General features: G+C 50.8%; 1 long non-coding RNA gene across 1 annotated transcript; it reads right to left on the bottom strand.

The window, feature by feature from the left end:
- Window positions 1–813: 813 nt before the first annotated feature.
- LOC104850467 lies at window positions 814–1,514 on the bottom strand. The gene is made up of 3 exons (XR_776975.1): window positions 1,401–1,514; window positions 1,017–1,273; window positions 814–916 (listed from the first exon to the last, which is right to left on the bottom strand). It is a non-coding gene; the product is annotated as an uncharacterized LOC104850467 (long non-coding RNA).
- Between the last annotated feature and the right edge of the window lie 11,084 nt (window positions 1,515–12,598).

The raw sequence follows: 12,598 nt of genomic DNA, 5'->3' as shown, positions 1-12,598 counted from the left end.
GGGTGGAGAATTTATAAATGAAATATGTAAGTAAGTAAGCCACTTGCCATTGTAATTTCAAGTAATGGCTATTATTGTGACAGAAATAAAATAAGGTGGAGGGAAGAGCGTACTTTACTTTGGTCTTGGAAGTGAGGGTTCAGTTTGATATAATTCTGTTGAAGGAAGAGCATGGGGGTCCCGAGTGTCTTGCTTTTGCCTCAGAGTTTCACATTATTTCTCGCGGTTGCGAGGGTGGTAACAGTGCAGGTAGCCTCATGTTTGAGCCAACTGATTTGAATGGTTGTTTTAGGCAGAGTTTAAAGCACACTTTTACCTAGAAAAAATGGGTTTAAGCAAATTAGAGTGGTTCTGTAATCACGGTAAATGGGAGGAGAGGGAGGAGTCTTTCAGTTTAATACAAAACCCTAAGTTCGATTATTACAAATCAGGAGTGTCTGCCTATGAAGCAGCCTCTGCAGTGCCCCACAAGCAGGGCTTCTGGCACCTGGGCTTTTGAAAATATAAAGCTAAAACTGCATTACTTTTAAAATATCCTTTAAAGCAGACTTCTTCGGTCTTTTTCCTTGTTAGTTCGAATTGGTGGGGTTTGACGAAATACCTGGAAATATACAGAGAGAACCAGATGTCGAAAGTCAGGAAACTAGAAAAACCCTCAATTTCACATAATTTCTGGCTCCATTGAGAAGACCCAAGGGGAGCAGCAATCTTCTTGTAAGTGTCTAAGGAAAGGTCCCGCTGAGAAGATGTCAGAAAATGCTGCAGGAGGAGGAGAGAGGAGCGGAGGTCTCCGGACTCACGGGCATACTCCTTTGCAGGAAAGAACACAGCGGCACGCTGCCCTTCTGAGCGCTCTGTTCGCCACCGTCAGGGTTCTCCATTTTCTTTCTCTTTCAACTCTTACTCAGCTCTCTAGCTGTGAGCAGACAGAAGCATTTTCTCCTCTGTGTGGGTAGTAAGTGCTAGACACCCACAGCTGCGAGAGGCCCCGTGGCCGAGTAAGTCTGGGAACTCACATTAAATCTGCTCCTTTCATCATTTCTTCTCATCTGTACTTGGCCAAGTGCACCGTGATTCTCTGATGGGAGAATAATGCGTGCAGATCCTGAAGCTGTCTGCGTAACTGTGTTTGGGGACTAAGGTCCCACTTTCTGGCACAAGACTTCAAGTACTCAGTGATCGGGGAAGTTGGAAATCTGGAAAACGAGCCCAAATGCTAGCAGAAGGCTCAGTCCATCTCGAACTGCGCTGTGATGTGCCATTTGAGGACCACCTGCGACAGAGGACAAGTCTTGTTTGTTTAATCCATTTCTAAATCAAATTTTTATAAAATGCAACATAAATATATGACAGTGAGAAAACAAAGATGCAAAATACATTCAAGTACATTTAGAAATTACATTCAACGACAAGAAAAGTAGTCTACTAAGTTGCTGGTGAAGTTTTCAAACCCAGATTGCCGATCTGTGTGCTTTGCCTCTGCAAGCCAGCAGCAGACACCTGGCTGGCCGTCCCATCACAGGGGACTGTGTGGCCCTGGGTGGAGCCCTCGTTCCTCAGGTCCTGGGCAGGCTGTGGGCTCCCGAGCCCCTGCTACCCACTTTCACCCACCACACACCTTAACCGCATCGGAATGCACAGCAGCCCGGGCTCCGTTACCCACTGTGACATCGGAGGGTTCCTCTCCTTGGCCGCTGTGACAGATTATCATGTCACCATTGATTTCCAGACCTGCAGACATCCCATCCAGGACAGGTCCCGTCCAGGGAGAATCGCTGCTGGCTGTGTGACTTGGTCACCCTGGAGATGCCTCTGTGCTGAATGCGAGCAGCAGGAGTTTAACGCTGCAGTCAGGCTTTTTTGAGAACATGTTATTTGTGGCATGGAGGAAGGAGGGTAAGCACACTTTGGGTTGAGTGGCTTTCGGGAATTCTTCCTCGCCTGTGCACTCACTTCCCTAGACCTGTCTGCTCTCTTCTCTTCTGTGTCCTTTCTCAGAAGCCTGGGGACCCACCCAGCCCTCAGCACAGACCCAGGACCCGCTCCTCACCTGTGCCCGCGCTGGGCTCGAGTGTACCTGACACACTGCTAACATCTGACTCTGTTCTCTGGATCAGGGGCAACAAGTGCAGGTGGGCCTTGCTTTCTCCTCTGCTGCTTTCCTGCTCCTACACCTCTTTTTTTCTTTCAAAAGTATTTTTACAGCATTTTTTATTTTTCAGCTTTACTGAGGTATCGTTAATAAAAAAAACTAGGTTAATTTAAGAAGGGGCCACGTGACACTTTGATTACATGTATTGTGTGAAACAATCACCGCGATCAATTTGGTGAGCACAATTACACCGCTTCACGTAGTTGCCCGCTTGCTGTTTGACCTGCTCTAGTTTGGGGCGAGGACATTTAAGAACTTTCAGATATACAATTCAGTATTGCCAAGTATATCGGCCAGTACAGAGCCTCTGAACTCATTCACAAGTGGAAGTTTTTACCCTTTTATCAGAGTGTCCCTTTCCCTCCTTCCTCTCGTGGCTACCATTCTGAGTCCAGCTTCATGTAGACTCTTCATGAAAGTGACACGGTTAGTATTTATCTTTGTGTACTGTGAATCCGAGTATCCGTCTTTGGCGGCGGATCTTACCTTCTATGCTGTACAGTGCGGCAGACGGCAGAAGGTAACAGGTCTCTCCAGGAAAGCTCGATCAGTGGTTTCCATTGGAAGAATCTGCAAGTCACGAGATGAAATTTCAGTGTGGAAGGAAGGGCTGTTTCCTGCACTCTCCCAATGGTGGGCTTCTCTGATTCCTAAAAGTAATACGGAGTTGATCATTTTTCTCTTTATTTGGATTTCTCAATCCGTATTCAGTTCTCAGATATCTGAGGGAATTTAAATTTGCCTGTTTCCTGTATATCATGAGTGTGTTCCACGGCAGTATTTTTAGAATGATACCGTGTGTGTCACCTCAAACAAATCATCATTCCTATTTGACTACTTATTTTCAAGGAGGCAAATAACTATGTAGCAAGCGCTAGGCCGAGTCGCTTTTGGTCTGCAAATCTTAAATGTGTCAGGAAAAGCTTGTAAAGTGGCAGAGAAGCCAGCTGCGCTTTGTTTGTCTCCTTCCTCGGGCTCAGAGTGGCCACGCTGATTACTCCACAAAGCGCAGCGCCGGGAGGCTCTGCATGGGGCTGGGGGAGGTAATCGCGCAGGTCAGACTGCGGTTTTAAAGCTGAGCTCGTGATTTCCTTTTGTGGGAAGCACAGCCGCCAGGTCAGCGGAGAGCCGGAGCCCCCAGGACAGCAGCTGTGCCTTCTCTTCGGCTCCCTTGTCCTTGAGGAGTTGCACAGAGGGCTCCACTGGAGAGTCACAGCGCACAGGAGTCAGAGCGTCTTGGGCCCGAGGACTGAGACCTCGCACGCTGCCCTCCGGGGCCCCGGGCACAGCCTCTGAGTGAGGAAGTACAGTGCTGCTGCTGGCAGAGGTGGCTGCCAGGCTTCCTCAGTCAGAACCCTATCGATCATCCTGGCCTTTTGCTGAGTGCAGAGGAGGAGGCACCCGAGCAGTATTCCCCACGGCCACACAGAACTAACTTCCCTGTCCTGAGTACGGAGCGCCGGCAGCGGGAGAGGGACGCGGGACCTCGGCAAGCCGCGCGTCCTAGACAGAGATCGCCTGGTCTCGGAAGGGAGACCTTCTCTTCACTCTGCTGAGGGACAAGTGACGGCCCCTGCTGCTTCATGGGAGAAGACGGTGGTCGGTGGCCCAGACGTGCCCCGGGTGAGAAGGACCGTTGCCCTCACAGCTCCAGGGAAGCCACGAGGCCTCCGCTGAGGTCGAGGTCCAGAAAGGAGGCAGTACTGCTGGAGCAATCGCACAATGAGAGCTCTCTGTGTGAGCGCGTGTATGTGTGCGTGCGTGCGTTTCCACATCCACACCCTCAAGAGAGGCACACGCACGTGGGGTAGGCGAGAGCCAAATAGCGGGTCCCAGGTTGGTTTCTGTGTCCTGCTACTCAGCAGCCAGAGGAGCTGACCACTCCCGTGTAGCTCAGTGAGGGACACAGGGCCCCAGGCCGCACACTGCACCCTGGACCGAGGGCTTCTCAAGGGCTCCTGGGCCCCAGGTACTGTGATGCTCACGTGGGATCCAGGGAGGCCTGCTCTTGGCAGAATTGCCTCTGCCCTTTCACATGCCCACCGCGGAAATAACCAGGACAGAGAGTTAGACAGAAACCGCCAAGGAATATATTTCAAGTCCCTTTTTGCTTCTTAATGTACAGAAAATGAAACCCTGAAATCGGCCAGCAGGAAAGGAGAACAACACGGCCCAGTCCACCCAGGGGTGGACAAGTTCTCCCTTCTGACTGCAGTGTTTGGACAAGTGGGGGGACTTTTTCCATTTTTTGAACATGATCCAATCCTGCTCAAAATTGGACTTAGCGTTGCTGTTTTAAACTTTTGCTCTAACTTCCAGAGCTTGAGAGCGAGCACCTCCACGACCCCTGACCTGCATTTCCTCGTGGCCCTGACATTAGGAGCCCCTTCGGTCCAGCTGTGAAGCCCCATGCCCAGCTGATCCGTCCAACTTAGGCAACAGATCAGGAGCTTGCGACAAGGCGAGGGCGATGGGCCTCTCTGAGCAGAGCAGACAGAGGGAGCGGCAGTCATGTGCCCAGAGGAGGGGACACAGCTGACCAGGCGGGCGGACGCTCCGTGGGACTGTGGCCTGCCCTCCCCTGTCCATGGCCGCCGAGGACATGCTGTCTTCTTTATTTCAAGCTCCACAAACCTAAGGGCCCTTCGATTCCTCCGCCGCCCTTTGGCCCAAGGTGCTCCCTTCCTCTTTATGCCGGAGTCACCGGCACTGGCTGAGGCAGTGGCTGCTGCCGTGCAGTGCAGTGCTGTCTGCTCTGGGGCCCAGCCCCACGCCCTGGGTGGCCCTCCCTCCACCACAGACCCAAAGCAGGGCTCCCGGGATGTTTCCTCAGTCCACTTCCTTGGCCGACGTGTATCCGCTTCTTTGATGGTTGATCCTAATGGATTTTAGATTTTCAAATTTCTCAGACCATTTGGGGGTTTGTACCAAACCTGTAACCATCGTTCGGTAAGAACTCCACCAGGCATCGGATAGGCAGTGTTCAGGTGTGGCGTTTACTTGCTGAATCAAAGAACGCGATCCATTCCCGCGCACGCACGTGGGTTGTCATTCCCGGGGAAGCCGAGACCCACGGGAACACTGGTGCACCTTTCCTGGATGCCTGCTACCTGCACATGATCGCCCAGACTTGAGAACAGCAGTGTTCTACCCATCCACCCGTGCTCTTCTTGTTTTGTCCGTAAGTGTGAAAGTGTGGAGCTGGAAGCCCCCCAAGTCTGCACTGCTCTTTCCCGTCCCCGTGCCCCGGCCAGGGTGACCGTCCACTAATGCCACACCTCGGGTCAGATGTCTGCAGTGAGGCACTGCCTCTGAACGGATGCTGGCAACGGGACATCAACAAACATCCTGAGTGCTCTCCAAGCCAGGCTCCTCCGGGACAGGGCTGGGAAAGCAGTGAGCACAGCAGAGCGTGCTTGCTCTCGTGGGGGTCACCTTCTGCTAGGAAGAGTTACACGAGAACCAGCATATTTCTGCTGTAAGCGTCATGGGCAGAAGAAATCAGGACAGAGGCAGAAGGGGCATGAGAAGTTCCTATGGGGTACTGGAGAGCAGACCCCAGGCCTTTGCACTAAGCTATATCCCTTGCCCTTAAATTTTTTTTATAAATTTTGAGATAAGTGCTCACTAAATTATCTAGACTGGACTGAAACTTGCAATTCTCCTTCCTGCCTCAGCCTCCCAGAATGCTGGTGTGCAGATGGGCTGCCCCCAGACCAAGTTCAAAGTTCAGTGTGGAATGTTTATGGGGCACCTGCCTCACGCCACATGCTGTGTGGACACTGTGTGTAGGACACCGACTAACACACAAATAAAACGTTTTAGTCAAGGGCTTATGTCCTGACAGAAGGAAGCAGAATAAAATACGTGGTATGGGAAATGAGATTGAGCACTGGGGTAAGAAGGGAGAGGCAGCAGGCTGGGAGGCGTGTGACTGTGGAAACACCGCGGCTGATCATCAGAAGGCTGTGTTTGTAGACCGACTAACCGGGCCCTACGGTGGCCGGACACAGCCCCTCCTGGGTCAGTGTGGCCTGCTCACGTGGTCAAGGCGGATGATGGGCCTTTTGTCTCGGAGAAACATGGGCTTCGGGGTCTTTGCGTCTTTCTGTGTTCTCTTCTTGTCTGTAGCCTGATAGCATCTATTTTTTTCCTTTCGTAGTACTTCCGTGTTTTATTACATTTTCAGTTATTTTATTCCAAAACACAAAACAGTCATCACACACAGAAACAGGAGCTGCCATTAAGTTCTGATAGCTTTTTTATTTAATACTGAAAACAGATTTTCACCATGAGCTCTGAGTTGGATAAACTGAGAAGCAGAGTTGTTGTTCCAGATCGATCAAGGGATTGGATGTGTTAGTTCATTGAGTTCTAGCTTCCTCAGCAAGCACGCATGGTTTCCCTTCTACTGGGCCAGTATCAGGGTAGGAACTGTGGCTGCATCCTGTACCCTCCTCCCCATTCCCTCGCAGGAGCAAACGTCCATGTTATTGTGTACAGCAGTGTGACAGCCATGACACTTTTCCCAGGGTGCTTGTGTGTAGGGGTCGCCCACGGGACATAGGCAGAATTTCCCGGGTGCAGCCTTTAACGGCCTGTCTCAGTTTACCACTGTGTACATTCACTCTTTTTCCTTCTTGCCTTCCTGGAACGTGGGTGTGATCACAGGACTTCCAGCCGCCATCTTGTCCTCTTGAGGATGGATGCCAGGGGCTCAGGAGAGTGAGGCGATCGGGAGTGCGACGGGGAGCATCGCTGCATCACCTTCTCCCTGCCCTGCCCACCTCCTCACTTCATTGCCCGGCTCATGTAACACACTGCTCCTCCGCAGTGTCCTTACCCACACTCAGACGGTGCTCCCACTGTTTCTCATCCTGATGAGAGGCGACAGACTTCTTCGGTCGGGCTCATTTACGTGATGATTAGTGAAGGCTTAAAAAGCAAAGAAACTTTTATATGGATGGCAATGCTGGGCACGTGGAGCGACTCCTTAGAAACCGTGTCGAGTAAAGGAAGCAGTGACACTTTGTAGTGGATTTCCAGCCCATCTGCAGCGGAGTTCTGAGGAAGGACGCAGACCCTTGGCCGGCCGGACCGACGCCGAGCCCTGGCGGGAGCTGAAGGTCACGGGCCTCCCGTGTGAACCCCAGCCTTGCCACTGCACCGGCTTCTCCGATCCTGCACCACTGCAGCTCTTGTTGCAGGAGGAAGGACATCTGTGGTTGAATGTGTCGGCAGGTTCAGGACTGCTGGCCAGGGTGGGAAGCAGATCGACTCCAAGAGGCCTCTTGGTTTAATCTTTGCTTTCCAAGAATCACACCTGCATGGTAATGGGCCGATTTTCACACAGAGCCAACTAACCCAATAAGACTTTCTTGCCACCTGATTCTAAATCGATAGTTAACTATTGGTAATGTGTCTGCCATGTGGCCTGCAGCTCCCACTCAGCCTTCCGGTGTCAGCTCTGCTGATACAGATAAAACAGGCCGGGGCGGCATCGCCCGCTGCGAGTGGAGGATGTGCTCCCAGACGTGTAGGCCAGGGTCCCTTCATCTTCTGGATAGATATCGGCCTTCACAACAAAGGACTGCAGCTCCGCTGTTTGTCTAAAAGTAACGGGTCTTATATTTGCCAAATCTGTCATCCCTGTACCTCACGGTATAACTAGATGAACACCAGATCCCTGAGTGCACGCAGGTGGAAAACAGCCTCGTTTCAGCCTGAAGAGTCAGTGATGTGTTCCCTGAGCCCAGGGGCCCGGGAGCCTCTGGGCTCCAAGAGTCCAGCGTACCTGGGACCCTCAGCCACAGGAGCAAGGGAAGGGAAAAGCAGGGCTCTTCACGGCCTGCCTGCAGAGGTCTGTGGAGGTCCCAGCCAGGTCCCTTTCCACTCAAATTCCAGTCAGCTCAGCAAGCACTGTGGAAAGGTCACTACTGAACAACACTGTTCTTGAGCTGTGGGCATCACAAGACTAAATCAGAAGTGGGCTGTCCGTTCTTCAGGGTGGCTCTGGAACTCTATCTTCTGTGAAGCCTCTTATGTCCAGTTATTTCTTTTCCACACTAAATATGGTCTCTCATGCCTGACGCTGTTATATTCTAGCTCTGTGACTCTAGAGTTCTAGAATTCAATGTGTTCTATTTAATAACAACTCAAGAGACCATTAAGCCACACTATTTCCAGGCCCTTTAGTGAATCTTCTGAAAGAATGGAAAATAAGACACAGTTCCTTCCTTCTAGGACTTAGTTTATTGAGAGAAAAATACTGGAGCAAGTTTTACAATCCCGTGGGTGTCTCCCAAAATCAAACAACCCACAAGGACACAGGAAGGTGCAGGCACACGGCCCTGGACACACAACACCCACACCACCTTCCTTCTTTGACATCAGGGCTCTGTGCTGCTCCGAGACGGCCTTCCCCACATGGCTTCCTACAAGATCGGTGCCCAAGAGCCCAGAGGGAAAGCCTGTATCTTCCTGAGTTTGGGTGTCACAGTCTTTCCTTTCACCCCTTTCCAACGTGAACACCGTGTGATATAAGTAGCAGGGTGCAGCAGGCATGAAGCGGACACAAAGCCTGGAGCATTTTGTCTGAAACCAAATGCTCATCAGCAGATGAAGTTCAAGGTCCCCTCAGGGTGGCAGATTCCGCCGTGCTGCGGTTAGCTGTCCTCCCGAGCTCATGCTAGGGAAGTGTCTTCTCAAAAGCATTCTGGCTCTTTCTTATCTCTATCAAAAATGAGATCCTAACTCTTCATTTCTGTGGAAAGGAGCTGCTCACCCCCAAGTGCTCACACACTAACCAAGGCCAGTGAGTGTCCAGCTGAGGCCTCGCGGCTTCTTAGCAAAGGACTTTTCGAGCCCCTCTGGGCTGAGCCTCTGCTGCCCCTGCTTCTGGTACTCGCAGAACAACATGCTCATACAACGGCCCCAGCAGCTCTGGAGGACGTACGCTAAGAGGACACCTGCTCAGCTTCGTGTTCAAATTATTTACCAGCTGAGCTGTCGGGTCCCTGCTCCTCATGGATTTGAAACCTGTACATGTTCCAGGCTAGGAAAAAGAAAGGCAGGGACTCTGACTGCCTATGATTTCCTGTCAGCATGAACGTTTCGCTTCCCTGGACTCCTACTGGGCAAGGCGGGAAGATGTCCCACGTCCCATCGTGGGCCACCACACCCCCGCCCTCAACGCTCCAGCAGTCGCAGGGCTTCAGGGCCCAATGAGGGCCCTGACAGGAAGAACCACGAGCACTGACTATCTCACCCCAATGTCGTCGTCGAGTGAAAACAGGGTCTGTAACAAGTGCTGGGAGTGTGACGTTCTTCGTTGACAAGTCATGCATTTTACATTTCTAACAAAGATCACCCATGACTGTGGGACTAACCATGCTCCCAGGAAAGGGCATTGAGAGTTGAGGCTCACAGCCCTTCTGGAAGGTGGTGGTAGGGCGGGGAGAGGGGAGAGGAAGCAACATCAAGGAGAAATACTCCATCAGCGGAAAAGCTATTCACGCAAGTCCTGTGGCACATGTCAGCGACCCGCTGGCCCAAGAATTTCAGGTAGTCTGATGGAGAGGAAAGCTTGCTCAGAAACCAAAGCCCACTGCATTGCCCCCAGGAGAGGGAGACAGTCTTGGTTGCCTGAACCAACCAGTTTCTATTTCTTACTGTTCGGTGTTTTGTTATTTAACTTTGGTACAAATCTGGGACTTTCATTTGAGACCAATTTTAGCTACCAATCAGCCACATGGCTTCAGGTTTAAAGTCTTTTTAGCTATAAAATTTTTAAAACTCTGTCATGTATATATCTATTATTTCATTTGGTTAAATAAATTTAGACAACTTGGACATGTTTAGTCTGCAGAAATGAAGACTAGGAAAGACACGGGTCCTCAGACCAAGACATTAGTCAGTGAAGACAGAGGTAGGAATAAAAGCTTTGAATTCCTAAGTAAGATAATAGCTAAGCTTGTGAAAATGACTCACAAACAACGACACTTCTGGGAAACAGCTATGTTCTCAGTTCCTTCACATACGGAATGTCAAGGTCCATGTCCTTGCGCAGATGTGTGGGGATAGTAGTATAGCATCAACAATGCCAACAGCAACCCTAAGCGGATTACCTGCCACATGCGTTTCACTTATCATGTGCCAGATAACGGGCTGTGTTTCGCATTATTGGGCTCTGCTACAATGGTAAAGATTTGCTCTTATTACAGTTTTAAGGTGTTACGCCTGTGTCATCTAGACGTCCCTCCAAAGCCTCATGGGGTCATAGGTGGGGCTTTTCAGAAGTGGCTGGATCTGGAGTGTGGGATGCTGGGATTAAGGGTGCGTGATTACTAAATTAGTCCACTGACGGGTTTGGTGCAGTTCTGGTGTGGATTACGGGAAGGCCCACCCTGGCTGTGGGTACTACCTGCCCTAAGGGCATGTAGATGGACTAGAATGTAAGGGACATAGAGAGGGCTGTGGAGGTCACTTCTTCCTTGATTGCTACTTGCTGTGTTTTGCCTGCCCTGCTTTGCCATGAACTGTTTCTCCCCTGTGACGCCCCTCTGCCTTGGAGCCAGCCAGCTATGGACTGAAACCTCTACACACTGCAAGCCAAATAAACCTGTCCTCCTTTACCTTTGGGTGTCCCATATTTTGTCTCAGTGATGAGAAAAGTAATTGAGACATATGGTTAAGAAATTGAGACAACTTGCTTCAGGGCCCTAGATGTATAGATTTCATATCTAAGAATATCAAGTCCCAAATCTACTACTATGTAATAAATAAAAAACACAGAAGAATACTAGCCAGCTAAAGCATTCATCAAAATTCACTCAGATAGCTTAGAAGTACAGGTCTCTAAGCACCAGAGGTGAGTCCTCAGATTCCTGTACATGAGCGGCTGTTGCCCTCAGAGGTCCCCACTTGGGCTCTGGTAGGCATTCCTAATTAGTGTGCCTCACTCCCCTACCATCTTTATTGGCTTCTGTAACAGACAGAAGAGCATTTGTAAAGAAGACTTCTATCGGCCCTGATCCTCTGCCTTGTAAGCTCCATACTGAGCGCCTCATGCAGGACCAATGCAGCAAGGCCCTGGAAACTCCCAGAGTACAGGAGAGAAGAAAAGGACGGCTCGGGTAGAGGCGGCCTGGTCAGCCCATTGCAGTGGTCCTGTAAGCTCCTCTTGGGTGGGACTTTTGTGCTTTTCCACTCCATGACGGTGGACTTCTATAGGTTTGCATAAAAATCCCTAGGTCTCCACGACTATGTGACTCCAGTGTGAGACAGGAGCTACTCCACGGGAAGTGAGCACAGCAGGAAGTTATCGAAGGTGACCCCTCGTGCAGGCCCATGGCAAGTCACTTTGCCACATCTGTCCCTCTGTGTCTTGCTCTCACAGATGCACAGAGCTCTGTGGTCAAAGTGCTCCTCTCAAGCTGTCCCACAGCCCTTCCGACTTCGCCATGAGAAGATCCCTCGCGTTGGCTAAAGCAGCTGTGCTTCCTCTCACATGTTCTTACAGTTAGGAATCAGTGGTTCATATTCTTGGCGTCAGAATAATTTAGGAGCTCACATCCACCCTCAAGTACAAGTGTGTCCAGGACAGGGTCTTTACGCATGTTCCTACTGTTGAGAGCCTGTGACTTCAGCTGCATACCAGGGCGGAGGCCCCTTTGTGACACTGTTCTGAAGTACTCTGCCAGCCTAGACCCCATAAACAGAGCATAAACCTCTTCCTGAGCCCCGAAAGGTAAAGAGAAATGGATTTTGACCTTGAGAAATTAACGAGAGAGGAAAGCCCACCAGCCAGGAGTCTGTAGGAGAAGTTAGTTGGTGTCCAGTCATGAGAACAGGAGGGAAGAGGCCATGGAGCGAAGCTGAGGAGAATGTCCCAGGCCAGAAACGCTGACCATTGTGACCCAGGAAAGGCTGAGGTGCCGCAGCGTAGAGTGGGAAGTGCGAGTCTGGAAATAAGTGGAGACAACACGGGGCCCCGTTTCTCAGGGTTCTACCCCGGGGGTGTGGAAACTCCTGAAGCGTTTCATCAGAGGGCAGTCGTGGGCGGCTGTGTGTCCTAGAGGGGCCGCAATGAGGCGGTGCTGAGACGGATCAGGCAGCCAGACTGGAGCGAAGCGCAGACACCAGCTCGGGCTGCAGGCTTCCAGGCTCGGCAGGCTAGTGCAGTAACTCTGCGGAGTAAAGGCGGGTTTGGATTTGGACTGCGATCCGCATCTGCACTTTCGTGGAACCCTCATCCGCCCCTTGGGTTTCTCACCCACTGGAGCTCCAGCCTCCCATACCTGCCACCAGGGGCACTGGGACTGTGCCACTCCTAAAGTTATTCTGAATTATGCTTACTTTTTACTGTTCATTTTATTGGTCCACGATCACTTATCTGAAATACAAAAAAAAAAAAAAAAAAAAAAAAAAAAAAAAAACTTTTTCCAA

This window comes from Fukomys damarensis, unplaced genomic scaffold (assembly GCF_012274545.1).
Source record: "Fukomys damarensis isolate Sample0158 unplaced genomic scaffold, DMR_v1.0_HiC HiC_scaffold_2, whole genome shotgun sequence".
NCBI classification, from domain to species: Eukaryota; Metazoa; Chordata; class Mammalia; order Rodentia; family Bathyergidae; genus Fukomys; species Fukomys damarensis.
The sequence above is the reverse complement of the archived record's forward strand: the minus strand, read 5'-3'. Positions and strand labels throughout refer to the sequence as shown.